Source organism: Pelophylax lessonae (assembly GCF_965119305.1).
Source record: "Pelophylax lessonae genome assembly, chromosome: 2".
In the NCBI taxonomy this organism is placed as follows: domain Eukaryota; kingdom Metazoa; phylum Chordata; class Amphibia; order Anura; family Ranidae; genus Pelophylax; species Pelophylax lessonae.
The window spans coordinates 373225853-373239715 of NC_138769.1; the positions used below are offsets into that span (position 1 = coordinate 373225853).

Below are 13863 nucleotides of genomic sequence, written 5' to 3' on the forward strand. Positions count from 1 at the left end.
GCTTTACATTTTTTTCTTATTTATTTTTTTCTTTTTACACTGTTCCTTTAAATACATTTTTTTGATGACTTTTATTGCTGTCACAAGGAATGTAAACACCCCTTGTGACAGTGACAGACACCCTCCTCTGCACTTAAAAGCATTCAAAACGCCAAGTTTGGCGGTTTTGAATACTGTCATTTTTTCTTTTATAATCTGGTGCCTTTAAGGCTCCAGTACCCGGAAGTGATGTCATGACATCGCTTCCGGGTTTTTACATCGGAGACCCGATCAAAGCCGAATGTGGCTTTGTTCGAGTCTTCGGCAAGCCGGCGGATGTGCCGTTTGGTAGTTTGGGTCTCCTGGTGGGATGGGAGAGCCGGGCGAGCCGCAGAAGGCGTCCCCTCCAGCTCAGCCACATTGGTTGTTATTACAAGAAAGCCGACCGTCAGCTCTAAACAACGGTGCTGGTGTGATGCCTCTAGCTGTAGGCATCACCCTGGTACAACCCCCTGAATCCGAAGCCGCATATTTGCGTTCCGTCAGCTTGAAGGGGTTAAACTGCCTCACGTTATGGCTGAAAACATACAGGGCCCAGTCACACTTTGCCAACCTGGTACGTCCTGGCACTTAGCGTTAAGGCAGACCATTCACATATGGGCTACCAGTGTGCCATAATGGCCATAAAAAAAAAAAAGGATATGCTGCATGTTTTCTAACACAGTGTACCACAACGCATGGTAGTTTGTTGCTAAGGGTGTCGGTGCACATGTGCATTGGAGGTGTGTGGGTTAGTGCGCCAATGTGCCAATAAAAATGGTGTGTTATCGCACGAACTGTAAACATGTGAATGGCCCCTCATACATAGATAACCTTACAGTTGTAACTGGTTACACCAATACATTAAAAAAGCATTTTTGCATGGCTAAAAAAGTGGAAGGTCCGCTCTTTTGCATGGCTGGTAAAAAAAAAAAATACCTAAATAATATTTTTCTACTAGATATCCTAGTAGTTAAAAAAAATCTACTACAGCTTACTAAACTGCATGAATATGTAGGTGGTTCCTGTGGCACATGCATGTTCTCATCCTGTGAAATGCATGGTGCCTGGAAACTACGAGTTCCTTCACTCACTGTGACCATGATTATAGCTGGATCCTGAGCTCAGAGGGGTAATGTTGGTCACCTTGAAACCTAAAGCATATCTAACCCCCTCAAAAAATAAATGTAATACATTGCAATATATCAGTCCTTTGCTATGGTGATTTTCGGTTTTCAAAATGTTACTTCCAACCGGTGTTTCGGCGCAGAATGCACACATTGTCCAAGGGTGACAATCACTCACTGCCCCGTTTCTATGGAGGAGTAGCGCTGTCACCCTAGCACCACACTGCTACACACCATCTACACACTACACACCATCCTTTCCTCATCACTATTACATGGAGGGGCACTGTTTTGTAGGTCAAAGATTGCGGAGAAAGCAGACAACATCGTTTGAGATTTATTTTTAGTCTAGAGAAAGAACACTGGATTTTAGACAGGAGCAACAGGTATTTTCTGTACTGTACTTGCTAAAAATGTACTTCGCTTTAAGCCCTGGGTCATACTGATGTGGTGCAGGAAATGCAGACTCATGTGCGTTTCCCACGCCGCATAGTAACTGCACTGTGTTCATGCGATCTGCTGTGGGTGTCAATTAAAAGTGAAACACACCCCAAAAGCAAGTCGCAAATTGCAATCCGGTTCCAATTCAAACATAAAAAAAGCTGCCCACACCATTTTCATGCAGAAGCTATGTGATTTGAGTCATTTAAAACGCTGGGCTCAAATAACATTGCATGTGATTTGCACAGGAATGTGGTGCGATTCCTGTGCAAATCACATGTGGTGTGCAGTGTGAACCAGGGCTCAAAGACGAACTAATGCTGTCACCACATCTAAGGACTTACAGTATATTCCTTTTTACCTTCTTGGTTTTAGATTTATTTTAAATGTTTAAAGTGACAATGCTGCAGCTGCATTTTTTCAGTAGTCTAGCAGGGCTGTCCAACAATCCAACAAGCAGCCCATGGACCTTTTTTTTTTTTTTCTTCCTAAGGCTCCTTTCACACTATCCGTCCATCAGGCGGATTCCGTTTTTCTCAACGGGGGTTCGATCCGCCGATCCCCCGCTGAGCAGGAGGATGACAGCTGTGTCTCCGCGCTGTGTGCGGAGACACAGCTGTCAGTTACCCATGCATCTCTATGGGGGAAATCGGATGGGAATTGACTGTACGTCCGTTCTCATCCGATCCCATCTGCTGGACGGATGGAAAATAGGGTTTTCATCCGTCCAGATTTGACGGATCGGATGTCAGCGGACATGTCTCCACTGACATCCGATGCCCCATAGGAATGCGTGGGGGGGGGGGGGGACCGTTCAGATCCGCCAAAAAAAATGACAGGCGGATCTGAACGGTCCGCCTGTGTGAAAGGGGACTTATCCTCCACTACTATTGCAGGCAACTCCCAGCTGTAAGAATAACAGCCGGGACTTGCTTTATATATCAGCAGCAGCTGCAGCCACTGCTGTGTAATACTGAGCTTCTGAACACTTCACAGGCTGTAGAGTATAAATGGAAATACCATGTAATCTCTACAGAAAATCTGCACCACTGGCTGTGCAAGCAATAAAGGGAAACACAACCCACAGAAACAAAAGAATACTTTTTTATACAAAAAAATAAATAAACTAATAATATGCACCACTAATATATAAAAAATGTATTGGAGAAATAGTACATAGAGTAAAAGAGTACAAGAGTACTGCAGTAATGCAATTAAAGAATATGTACATGCAAAATTAAAAATAATTAAAAGAAAAATGCCATGCCAATGCATCAGTACTAAAGTGCCTAATAAACCAGCATCAGCAGATTTAATACAAATCTCATGGTGGTATGACCCAGGTCACATGTATATGAAGGAGCTAAAAACGGACATGAACAAGACAAGGAATAAGCAGTGTAACAATATTAAAGTGCATGTAAATCAATTCCTGCAAGTCTCATAAATACCCTATCAAAAGCCAAGGTGGTGCTTCCCAGGTAAGTGAACTGTATGACAGGCAGTACCAGTGGAGTAAAACTCTACGTGTATCGCATATGCCCACCACTTCGCCAGGAATGACTGCATTCTTCATGTGTAGAACTGCAGTGCTTTTATCATATGTACAATTTCTCAAATTTTTTTTTATACATACTTTGCATATTACACAGTGGTGAAAAGAGCTGCATGATTCTGGATACAACGAGAAACACAATTTTGCTTAAAATAGAGATCAAGATTCTCTCATGATTCTTGGCATATCATCTTTCACATTATACAAAAAAACTGCGTTAACTTTAATGCATATATATATATTTTTTTAATTAATTGATTGAAGTGTATTTTTCCCCAAAAAACTGCTTCTGAAAGACCGCTCCGCAAATACAGTGTGACATAAAATATTGCAACAACCTGCATTTTATTCTCTGGGGTCTCTTCTAAAAAAAAAAAAAAAAAATTATATAATGTTTGGGGGTTCTAAGTAATTTTCTAGCAAAAATACTGATTTTTAACTTGTAAGCCACAAGTGTCAGAAATAGGCTTAGGCTGGCCATACACTATACAATTTCCTTGTTCAACTTTCCTTTAGATTTACCAAAACCATATAATATGAGGTCAAACCAAAACACTTTCAATTTGTATGCAGTCAGGCAGGCCCTTGCACTACATGGTTGAAGGTAAATCTAAAGGAAATTGAATAAGAAAATTGTATAGTGTATGGCCAGCCTTAGTCTTTAATTGGTTAAACTGCCCTCATTTGCAGACCAAAGTTCATCCCTTTGATCTATAAGAACCAAATGATACAATGTTTCTTTTTATCTCAGCACTGAGGAATGTTGTAATAAACTTTGCCTGCTGTCTTTTTTTATTATTTTTTTTTTTTTCATAGCTCTGAGCAGAGAACGGCTCTGCACTTGTTTAACATGAATTGTGGAAATGCTGGATTAAGATCGTGAGGGGGGAGGGGGGGGGGGGTTAAATTGAGATCGCAATTTTTTTTCAACAATTAATTATGCAGCTCTAGTGGTGCACTATTTTTTGTATAGAAGCTACTCTTGTTTCAGTTAGAAATACCATGTAAGAAAATAACTGTTAGGCCAGGTTCACATGTGTGTGGTTGGGGGTTTGTGCCTGGGGTCCGGTGTGTGTCTGTTTACTGGTTCAGTTGCGATTCAGGTCAGAATTTTTCCCTGAATTCAAAGCTGAACTGGACCCAAGAATGCACAGGATGCTCCCTGGCTGCCCTGGACCTGTGGGAACTGGCTTCAATGAGAGCCGGTCACATTTGCATGTCATGCGAATTTGATGTGGGGAAACCACATTTGTGAACCCAGCCCTACTTTGCTTTATAAGTCATCTGTCAAACCATCCTAACCAGTAAAAAAAAAAAAAAAAAATGAAAAATTTTTTTATAAGCCTCTTATTAAAGAGGTTTTAAACCCATATATATATATATATATATATTTATATATTTTTTTTTTTTTGCAAACTGAAAGAGAAACACTGCATACTAGCTCATTATGAAATACTTACCTTAGAATGAGCCCCCGCCATGCCGCCTGCTTACCTGTATGATGGGATCGCGGCATCCGGCCATCTGATTGGCCGGAGCCGCGGTGACGTCACTCCCGCACGCGGGAGCCGACGGTCACAGCACGGGACTCTGAAGGAACGGCACGAGCGGCCGTTACTTCAGAGCGCATGCGCCAGTGACGTCACTGGTTGCATTTAAGGTAAATATCTCCTAAACGGTGCAAGTTTAGGAGATATTTACAGTACCTATAGGTAAGCCTTATCATAGGCTTACCTATAGGTAAAAGTTGCAGAGGAGGGTTTACTTCCTCTTTAACCTGTAGTTAACTCCAAAATAGCTTTCCTCTTTGTTATTATTTCTCTGATGATTGTAGTTAGCTCCAAAATAGCTTTTCTCAGTGTTGTTATTTTTCTGATGATTTTCTTTAATGAATATTTCTATTTTTTTAACCATTAATATTTAAAGTTTTATACATTTTCAATCTTTTTCATTTTTTTTTTTCTGCACAAACTTTTTTTTTTTAACAATTTTTTTTCTCAAATCTCTTTGATTTGCAAGGACAGGGCACTGTTTAAGAAAACAAATGATTTTTTTTTGTGTGTCACTGATAAATGCTCCCATGGCTTTTTTAAGATATATGTTGTTTATGGTCAAAGTGTGTACTGGGTGCACAGGAGCCTGGGAACGAGCAAGCCCAAGCCTTCCCATCAGCTGCCGTCATTCAGGCAACTAAGGGCACAATGTAAGCTCTTATATGTGCAGTCTGTTGATTTCAGTGACCCAGCCATGCGCATCAGAGAAATGAAGGCTCTGCTGTGACCTAAGAAGAGTAGTAGAGTCCTCCCTACCTTCCCACACTTGGCTGGAATAGTAAGAATAAAGTAAAACCATAATGGATTGGGGCCAATTTTTTTTTAAATTTGATGTTTAAGATCCAACAAATTTCTACTCAAAAAGTTGTTTTACAAATAACCCTTAAATGCAGTGTGCACCATTTACAGGATTTACATAGCAGGCATTGGTTTTCTAAAGAGAGAGCAGGGTGCCAACAATTTACTTTTTCCAACTGAAACTGTATTGTACATCTGAACAGAACAGGCAGAAAGGGGGGGGGGGGGGCTTCAGATTCAGTTGTGTTCGCTAATTGGGGTCTGAGCTATTAAACACCCCAAATAAGACTTTTTCAGTAAAGCAGAAAGGGATAGCCTAAAACACACACACACACACACACACACACATGTGCAAGAGCACCTAGACTTCCAAAATGAAAAATATTAATATAGATACATACTCTGTTTCAGACTCAGCTACAAAAAAAATAAAAAATAAAAATAAAGGCAGCTCAGAATGCAATACTTTCCTTTAAATCAAAAAGCAGCGCTTCTCTTTCACCACAAGATGTCCTCAGAATCCCAGATGGAGTCATTCGACCCAGAAGATGTGGATATACAACACTGAACAAAATTATAAACGCAACACTTTTGTTTTTGTCCCCATTTTTCATGAGCTGAACTCAAAGATCTAAGACTTTTGTACACTAAAGGCCTAATTCTCCAAAATATTGTTCCCAAATCTGTCTAAATCTGTGTTAGTGAGCACTTCTGCTTTGCTGAGATCCATCCACCCCACAGGTGTGGCATATCAAGATGCTGATTAGACAGCATGATTATTGCACAGGTGTGCCTTAGGCTGGCCACAATAAAAGGCTACTCTAAGGCTGCATTCACATGTCAGCTTATAATCGCAGGCAGAACCGCCGCGGTTCCGCCCGCGATTCGGAGATTTATTGCAAATCGCGGGACGCCTAGCGTTGCCCGTTGATTTGCAATAGCCCCCCAAACGCCGAGCGATGTTGCCGCGATTTACGCCCGCCGAATCGCGGCAACATCGCGCAAACAAAATCGCGGGACGCAATACGCTCCAAAGAAGCTCTTGTACTTTTTTGGAGCGTATTGCGTCCCGCGATTTTGTTTGCGCGATGTTACCGCGATTCGGCGGGCGTAAATCGCGGCAACATCGCTCGGCGTTTGGGGGGCTATTGCAAATCAACGGGCAACGCTAGGCGTCCCGCGATTTGCAATAAATCTCCGAATCGCGGGCGGAACTGCGGGGGTTCTGCCCGCGATTATAAGCTGACATGTGAATGCAGCCTTAAATGTGCAGTTTTATCACACAGCACAATGCCACAGATGTCACAAGTTTTGAGGAAGCGTGCAATTGGCATGCTGACTGCAGGAATGTCCACCAGAGCTGTTGCCCATAAATTGAATATTCATTTCTCTACCATAAGCCGTCTCCAAAGACGTTTCAGAGAATTTGGCAGTACATCCAACCGGCCTCACAACCACAGACCGCGTGTAACCACACCAGCCCAGGACCTCCACATCCAGCATCTTCACCTCCAAGATCGTCTGAGACCAGCCACCCGGACAACTGCTGCAACAATCTGTTTGCATTACCAAAGAATTTCTGCACAAACAATCAGAAACTGTCTCAGGGAAGCTCATCTGCATGTTCGTCGTCCTCATTGGGGTCTCGACCAGACTGCAGTTCATGGTTGTAACCGACTTGAGTGAGCAAATGCTCACATTCAATGGCGCCTGGCACTTTGGAGAGGTGTTCTCTTCATGGATGAATCCCGGTTTTCACTGTACAGGGCAGATGGTAGACAGAGTGTATGGCATTGTGTGGGTGAGCAGTTTGCTGATGTCAACTTTGTGGATTGAGTGGCCCATAGTGGCGGTGGGGTTATGGTATGGGCAGATTTAATGGACAACGAACACAGGTGCATTAGATTGATGGCATTTTGAATGCACAGAGATATTGTGACGAGATCCTGAGGCCCATTGTTGTGCCATCCATCCACGACCATCACCTCATGTTGCAGCATGATAATGCATGGCCCCATGTTTTAAGAATCTGTACACAATTCCTGGAAGCTGAAAACATCCCAGTTCTTGCATGGCCAGCATATTCACCAGACATGTCACCCATTGAGCATGTTTGGGATTCTCTGGATCGGCGTATAGGACAGCGTGTTCCAGGTCCTGCCAATATCCAGCAACTTTGCACAGCCATTGAAGAGAAGTGGACCAACATTCCACAGGCCACAATCAACAACCTGATCAACTCTATGGGAAGGAGATGTTTAGAACTGCGTGAGGCAAATGGTGGTCACACCAGATACTGACTGGTTTTCGGACCCCCCAATATAGTAAAACTACACATTTTATAGTGGCCATTTATTGTGGCCAGCCTAAGCTTAGCACACCTGTGCAATAATCATACTGTCTAATCAGCATCTTGATATGCCCCACCTGTGAGGAGGGTGGATTATCTTGGCAAAGGAGAAGTGCTCACTAACACAGATTTAGACAGATTTGAGAGAAATAGGCCTTTTGTGTACATAGAAAAAGTCTTAGATCTTTGAGTTCAGCTCATGAAAAATGGGGCAAAAACAAGTGTGTTACGCTTATAATTTTGTTCATTGTATGAAAGATTTTTATGGTCCCACCCCCTTAAGAACATGACCACAGCGCCCTTTATTCATAGTGTATTAAAAGTAGAGAGCAGCATTGAACTGCCCAAGCCAGAGAAGGGGTAAAGAAGAGAAAAAAAAAAAAAAAAGCCGTATTTGCGGGAGCCCTCCTTTTCCTAAAGAACCATGAAGTTGCCTCTGCCATTTTCCATTCTGTACATCTAGTTGATTGCCTTTAAAGCGGACTATCTGGCTTCAATACTTTGAACCAAAGACCTTGAAAAAGTATGCAGATAAGGGCTTCTCTACCCTTCTACCTATTCTCTGACTTTTCCGATGGGCATAATTGCTCCAGGGGAGTTACTCAATGGGCTTGGTTTACTAAAGACAAATGGAGATTTTGCAGGGGAAGTTGCAATTTGCAAGGGGATTTTCCCCAGAGCTTGGCGAATGAAGTGAAGCTCTGCTGACACCTATAATCCAATCATGAGCAAATAAAAATGCCATGTTTTTTTTCTTTCAGTGCACGATTCTTTATTTTTTGCAAAGTGAAGTTTCTCCACATTAACAAAGTTTGTAGAAAAATTACCTTGCAAAATAAACAGCCTATTTTCCCTTAGTAAATCGACCTTAACCACTTGCCGACTGCCTAACGACTATTTACGTCGGCAGTCAGCCCCTCACAGGCAAAGGTAGGTCTACATCGATAGCCTGTGAGGCTCTAGGGAGCGAGCGCGCGCCGCCGGAGGCGCGCTCCCGCTCGCTCATGGATCCCCCCCCCCCCGCGTGTGTGAGCAGCAGACCCGATGTCCGACGCTCACTCGCGATCGTCAGTTACACCGGGAGAAAGGCAGGCGGCTAATGTAAACACAGCCGCCTGTCATTCTCCCCTGTGTAATAGCAGAGATTATACGGTCCTGCTATGGTAGCCTGCGGAAGAAAAGTATCTGCCCCCTTATTAGCTTGACCTGTGAAGGTCGAGGACTCCTTAACCGGGATGAAGGTAACTCAATCCTCATAAGGATACCACAAGCAAAAAAACGCCTAGCAACCACTGCGTTTTGGACAACCTCACTGTTTGTGACAATGTTGTCAAGGTAAGCAGAAAGAGGGACATATTCGCCGCTTTGGAGGGCCTGTGGGTGCCAAAAGGAACCGGGGCCTCTGACACGGCACCGGCCGCAACCTCAAGTTTCACGCACAGACACAAAGAGTGCATCGACCAGCACCTATTTAAGTGCGGCTAGAAGAGCAGAGGAAACATCCTCACTATCTGAGCACTCAGGGACCCACAGTGACTGAAATTTTAGAAGGGCTGGGGGGAAGGGAGAGGTCCGACCATCCCAGGGAGGTGCCAACGTCCACCCCAAAACCCTCCAGGGGTAGTGGGGGGGGGGGACAGCTACTTATCACACCAGGAACAGGGTGGGCACCGCTGCAGACAGGCCACTGCTCTATCGTAATGCGGGTGCTGTCGGCCAGAAGGAAACACTGCGACTGGCCGAAGCCAGTTCATATGCGCCCTTGCTAGATGTTTAACTCTCAGGCCAGTGCCAGTCCAGTGGGGCTATGTCGTGGCTGACCTAGCGCGGAGCTGCGGTCTGCACGCGCTCGCTGGCCAGACTGGGGGGACCCCAAGGATCTATATTATCCATGAGGGTTGGGAAAGCATCAGAAAAAAATTATGTTCGTTGCCAAGTCCAGCACTTGATTGTAGTTCTCACAGTAACGAAAAAATAAAAGAGGAAAACAATTCCATTGAAAATTAAAAAATTGCCAGGACCAGAAATCCCAACAAGGAACGAGGTCCTTACTCCTGACTAGGCAGAAAAAAATCTGAGTGCCTATAGCTGAGAGAGGATGTATACCCCCTGGGACTGCCCATAGGCATAGTCAAGCTTATTCCTTCCTAGTGTTCTACTCCTGTAGTGGGAAGTATAACCTAATGGTTAAGAAGAATCAGGAGCTGTGTCTGTCAATGAACGAAAGAGAAATCATGGGGTTTTTTTTTTTTCAAGAAAATAAAACTTTTATTTAAGAATAAAAGCGAACATTGTACAAACCGTATCAGTCATAAGCAAAATAAAGACCTTGTTTGTTGCATCATATATCAGTACAATGAACCCATAATAAGCCACAAAGCAATAAGAAACTATATAGTAACCCAACATACATAAACTTCCATATGCGCAAGGTGCTAAGTGGAAAGCACTGAGACATAAGTAGGGTAAAGGCAAAAATAGAGGGGAGGGAAAGAGGGGAAGGAGCAAGGGAAGGCAGAAACTGATTACAGGGTAGTAGAGAGATAAAAGAGGGGAGGGAAGGGAAAGACGCTTCACTATCTGTAATCACCTGCAACCTTCCAAACATTTCTAAATTAAACTTCAAGAAGCCTGTGCATAACCAGCTGTGGAGGGGCCAAGGCCGAATCATCCAGCTAAGGCTGCCAGAGTGAGTAAAATTTCTTTTGTGCCTTCCTGTGTTGATATGTCAATTTTTCCCTGATTAAGGAGCTATTAACCTGAGTAATCCACTGCTGTACCAAAGGGACCCTGGAGGAGATCCAGTATCTGGCTATGAGTTTACGTGCTATGTACAACAGCCTAATGACAGCCACGTGGGCACTAGGGGTCAAGGATTCCACCTCCAGAGCCCCAAGTAGGCAAATCACCGGATCACGTAGTAGTTGAAAGTTATAAACTCTGGATATCGTGGCTATAACCGTGGACCAGTATCTGAACAGCTTGGGGCAGCGCCATAACATGTGTATCAATGTTCCTTGTTCCCTATCACATTTCGGGCAGAGAGGAGTAGGCCGACGGCCCCAACAGTGAAGCCTAACAGGCGTCCTATACACTCTGTGGAATAACATAAGGTGGGAAACCTTTTGCGAAGCCGAGACCGAAACCAAGGGAACGGAGGAAAGGCACAGTTCCCATGTTTCCCCATTGATGGGCCCAAGGTCCTCCTCCCAAGCCGCCCTGGCAGGGAGAGTGGCCGGGTCCTGAAGGGAGCCCAGAAGGGCAGCATATATATCAGAGATCATACCCTTCTTATCAGAGGCCTGAAATACATCTCCCAGCAGTCAATGAGGGGTGAGTTGTAACGTTGTGAGTCTGGCATGAGCCAAAATAGCATGTCTAAGTTGCAAAAATCAAAAAAAATGCTGTTGTGGCACATTGAATTCCCTCTGCATTTCCTGGAAGGATTTCAGCACCTGTCCCCTAAACAGCTGCGTCATGAAGCATACTCCTGACATCTTCCAGACTTCTGCACCCTCCAAGTGGAGGAGCTCCTTATAGTTCCGAATGTCCCAGATGGGGGTCTCAGGGAGGAAACCCCCAACTCGGAGCATCGCCTTGACACACCGCCACACCATCTGAAGCAGAGCAATTGTCGGCATACCAGCCGGAAGGTGTGCAAATCCAGCCTCCAAATGGACAAGTACAGGGGATGGGGAGCCCGCCAGAGCCAACATGGCTCCAACGGGATCCAGTGGGTCCGGTTTCCCCCAGCCTCCCATGTGTTGAACCTGGGAGGCCAGGAAATACACCCGGGGGTTCGACACCGCTAGCCCGCCCCCATCCTTCCCCATCTGGAGAGTGGCTAGCTTAATTCTGGCAACCTTCTTACACCATATCAGTTCCCGGAACTGAGATTCAATTCTATGGAACCATCTTTTAGGTATCCACACAGGGGTATTGTGGAAAACATACAGCAATTGGGGCGCCCACACCATCTTAATAAGGTTGATACGGCCAGCAACAGAGAGCGGCAATTTGCACCAACTCGTGCATTTAGAGCGAAGTTTCTGCAGCATAGGCACTAAAATTCAATGTCAAGTAGACAGAGGGATCGGGTGATACCTGTATCCCCAAGTATTTGAATCTGTCCACTACTCTCACCGACGACGCACACGAGGGTAGAGGGGCAGGAAGCGGGTCCAGAGGCATTAGCACCGATTTGTCCCAATTGATAGAAAAGCCCGAAAGCAAAGCCCGAAAGCAAACCAAAGTAGTCTATAAGGGACATTACTGTGCATAGGGAATCCTGAGTATCCCCCAGGTAAAGGAGAGTGTCATCTGCATATAAAGAGATAACATCTTCCCGTGTACCCCGTCTGAACCCCACAATCCCAGAGGAGGCCTGGACCCGTGCCGCTAAGGGCTCCAAAGCCATGGCAAACAGCAGTGGAGATAGCAGGCAGCCCTGCCGGGTACCCCTATGCAGACCGAAGGGCCCAGACAGTTCCCCATTAAATCGCAGCCTAGCCGTGGGACCTGTGTACAACAATTGCACCCAAAGAAGGAAAGTCTCCCCTACGCCAAAGCGACGAAGCACTGCCCATAGGTATTTCCATTCAACGCTATTGAACGCCTTGGCAGCGTCCAACGAAAAAAATCGCTCTATTTCCAGGATTGTCTACCGGTATCTGAAGATTAAGAAAGAGGCGTCGAGATTCAGTGCTGTCGAACGAGCAGGGATAAAGCCCGATTGGTCCCGATGAATAACCTTATGTATAACCTGGGAAAGCCGAGATGCCAAAATCTTTGCCAAGATCTTGACGTCCGACGTAAGTAGAGAAATAGGTCTGTAGGAGTCAGGTAAGGTCGGATCCTTGTCAGGTTTCAGGAGAAGGACAACAATAGCCTCAGTCATAGACACCGGCAATTTCCCCTCCCGGAGCACAGAGTTATACACTTGGATCAGTCTAGGTATCAACTGCTCCGCATACCTACTATAGACCTCCGAGGGGATGCCATCAGCCCCCGGTGATCTACCGTTCGGAGCAGACCCCAGAGCAGTGTGCACCTCGTCCTCCGTCAGGGGGGCGCTCAACCTCACCCTCTTCGAAGTACCTCTGCTGCAGAAAGAAACGCTTATTCTCCGCCCGCTGCAGCGATACCGTACCAGAGAGGGTCTGAGCTGCCAACCATGACCTCTGGGTGGCCTCGGAGGGGTCAGCAATGTAGGCAGCCTCCGACCTCGTAACCTCAGCCAGGACCGTATTTTCCCAAACCTTTGTTTTGGTTTTTATTCAGTTGATGATATCAATAAAGTGTCCCCTCATGAATGCCTTGGCAGCATCCCACATGACCCCAATGTCAGCAGAATTTAAGTTTTGTCTAAAAAAGGAGGACAGTTGGGTCAGGAGAGGATCAAGGCTAGGAAAGAGCGTCAGCCAAAAAGCATTTAATTTCCACAGAGGCCTACCCTGTTGAACGGGGAGGGCCAGGCAGACCCAGAGCGGGGAATGGTCAGAAACCATCCTTGGCTCATAGCCCGCCGAGACCACCAAAGGCAAGAGACGATCATTACCCAGCCCCATGTCAATCCAGGAGAGGCCAGAATGAGCGGCCGTGAAGCAGGAAAACTGCCGCACCCTTGGATTGCCCGTCCGCCAGACGTCCGTCAGTCCGAGCTCCCCCTGCCAGTAGAGCTCCTTGCGGGCAGAGGACCAACGGATCGCGGAGCAAATCTATCCAATGTAACGTCCATGACAGTATTAAAATCCCCTATCATCAATAAAGGCATATCTGGAAACCTAGCCATCTGGTCCAGCACCAACCGGAACACCCCGGCTGAGTAGGGGGGCGGGACATAGACTGCCGCAAGTACGCAAGTCAGACTCGCCACCCAACATAGCATAACATTAAATTGACCCTCAGTTGGGGAAACTTCCCCCTTAGGGGTGAGCGGGACCTGGGTGTCGACCCTCTATTTTCTCACCAGCCGTTGTTGTTTCTATCCTTTTCCCACTCCTGCTACCCTCCTCTGCTGTT

At 45.5% G+C, this 13863-nt stretch overlaps 1 protein-coding gene across 1 annotated transcript in view; it reads right to left on the reverse strand.

Annotated features, from left to right (window-relative positions):
* The window catches only part of ELOA (elongin A), a gene marked incomplete at its 5' end in the record, with an annotated part of 60898 nt that overhangs the window by 30865 nt on the left and 16170 nt on the right, over positions 1-13863 (reverse strand). The gene's annotated exons all lie outside the window — the stretch shown is intronic.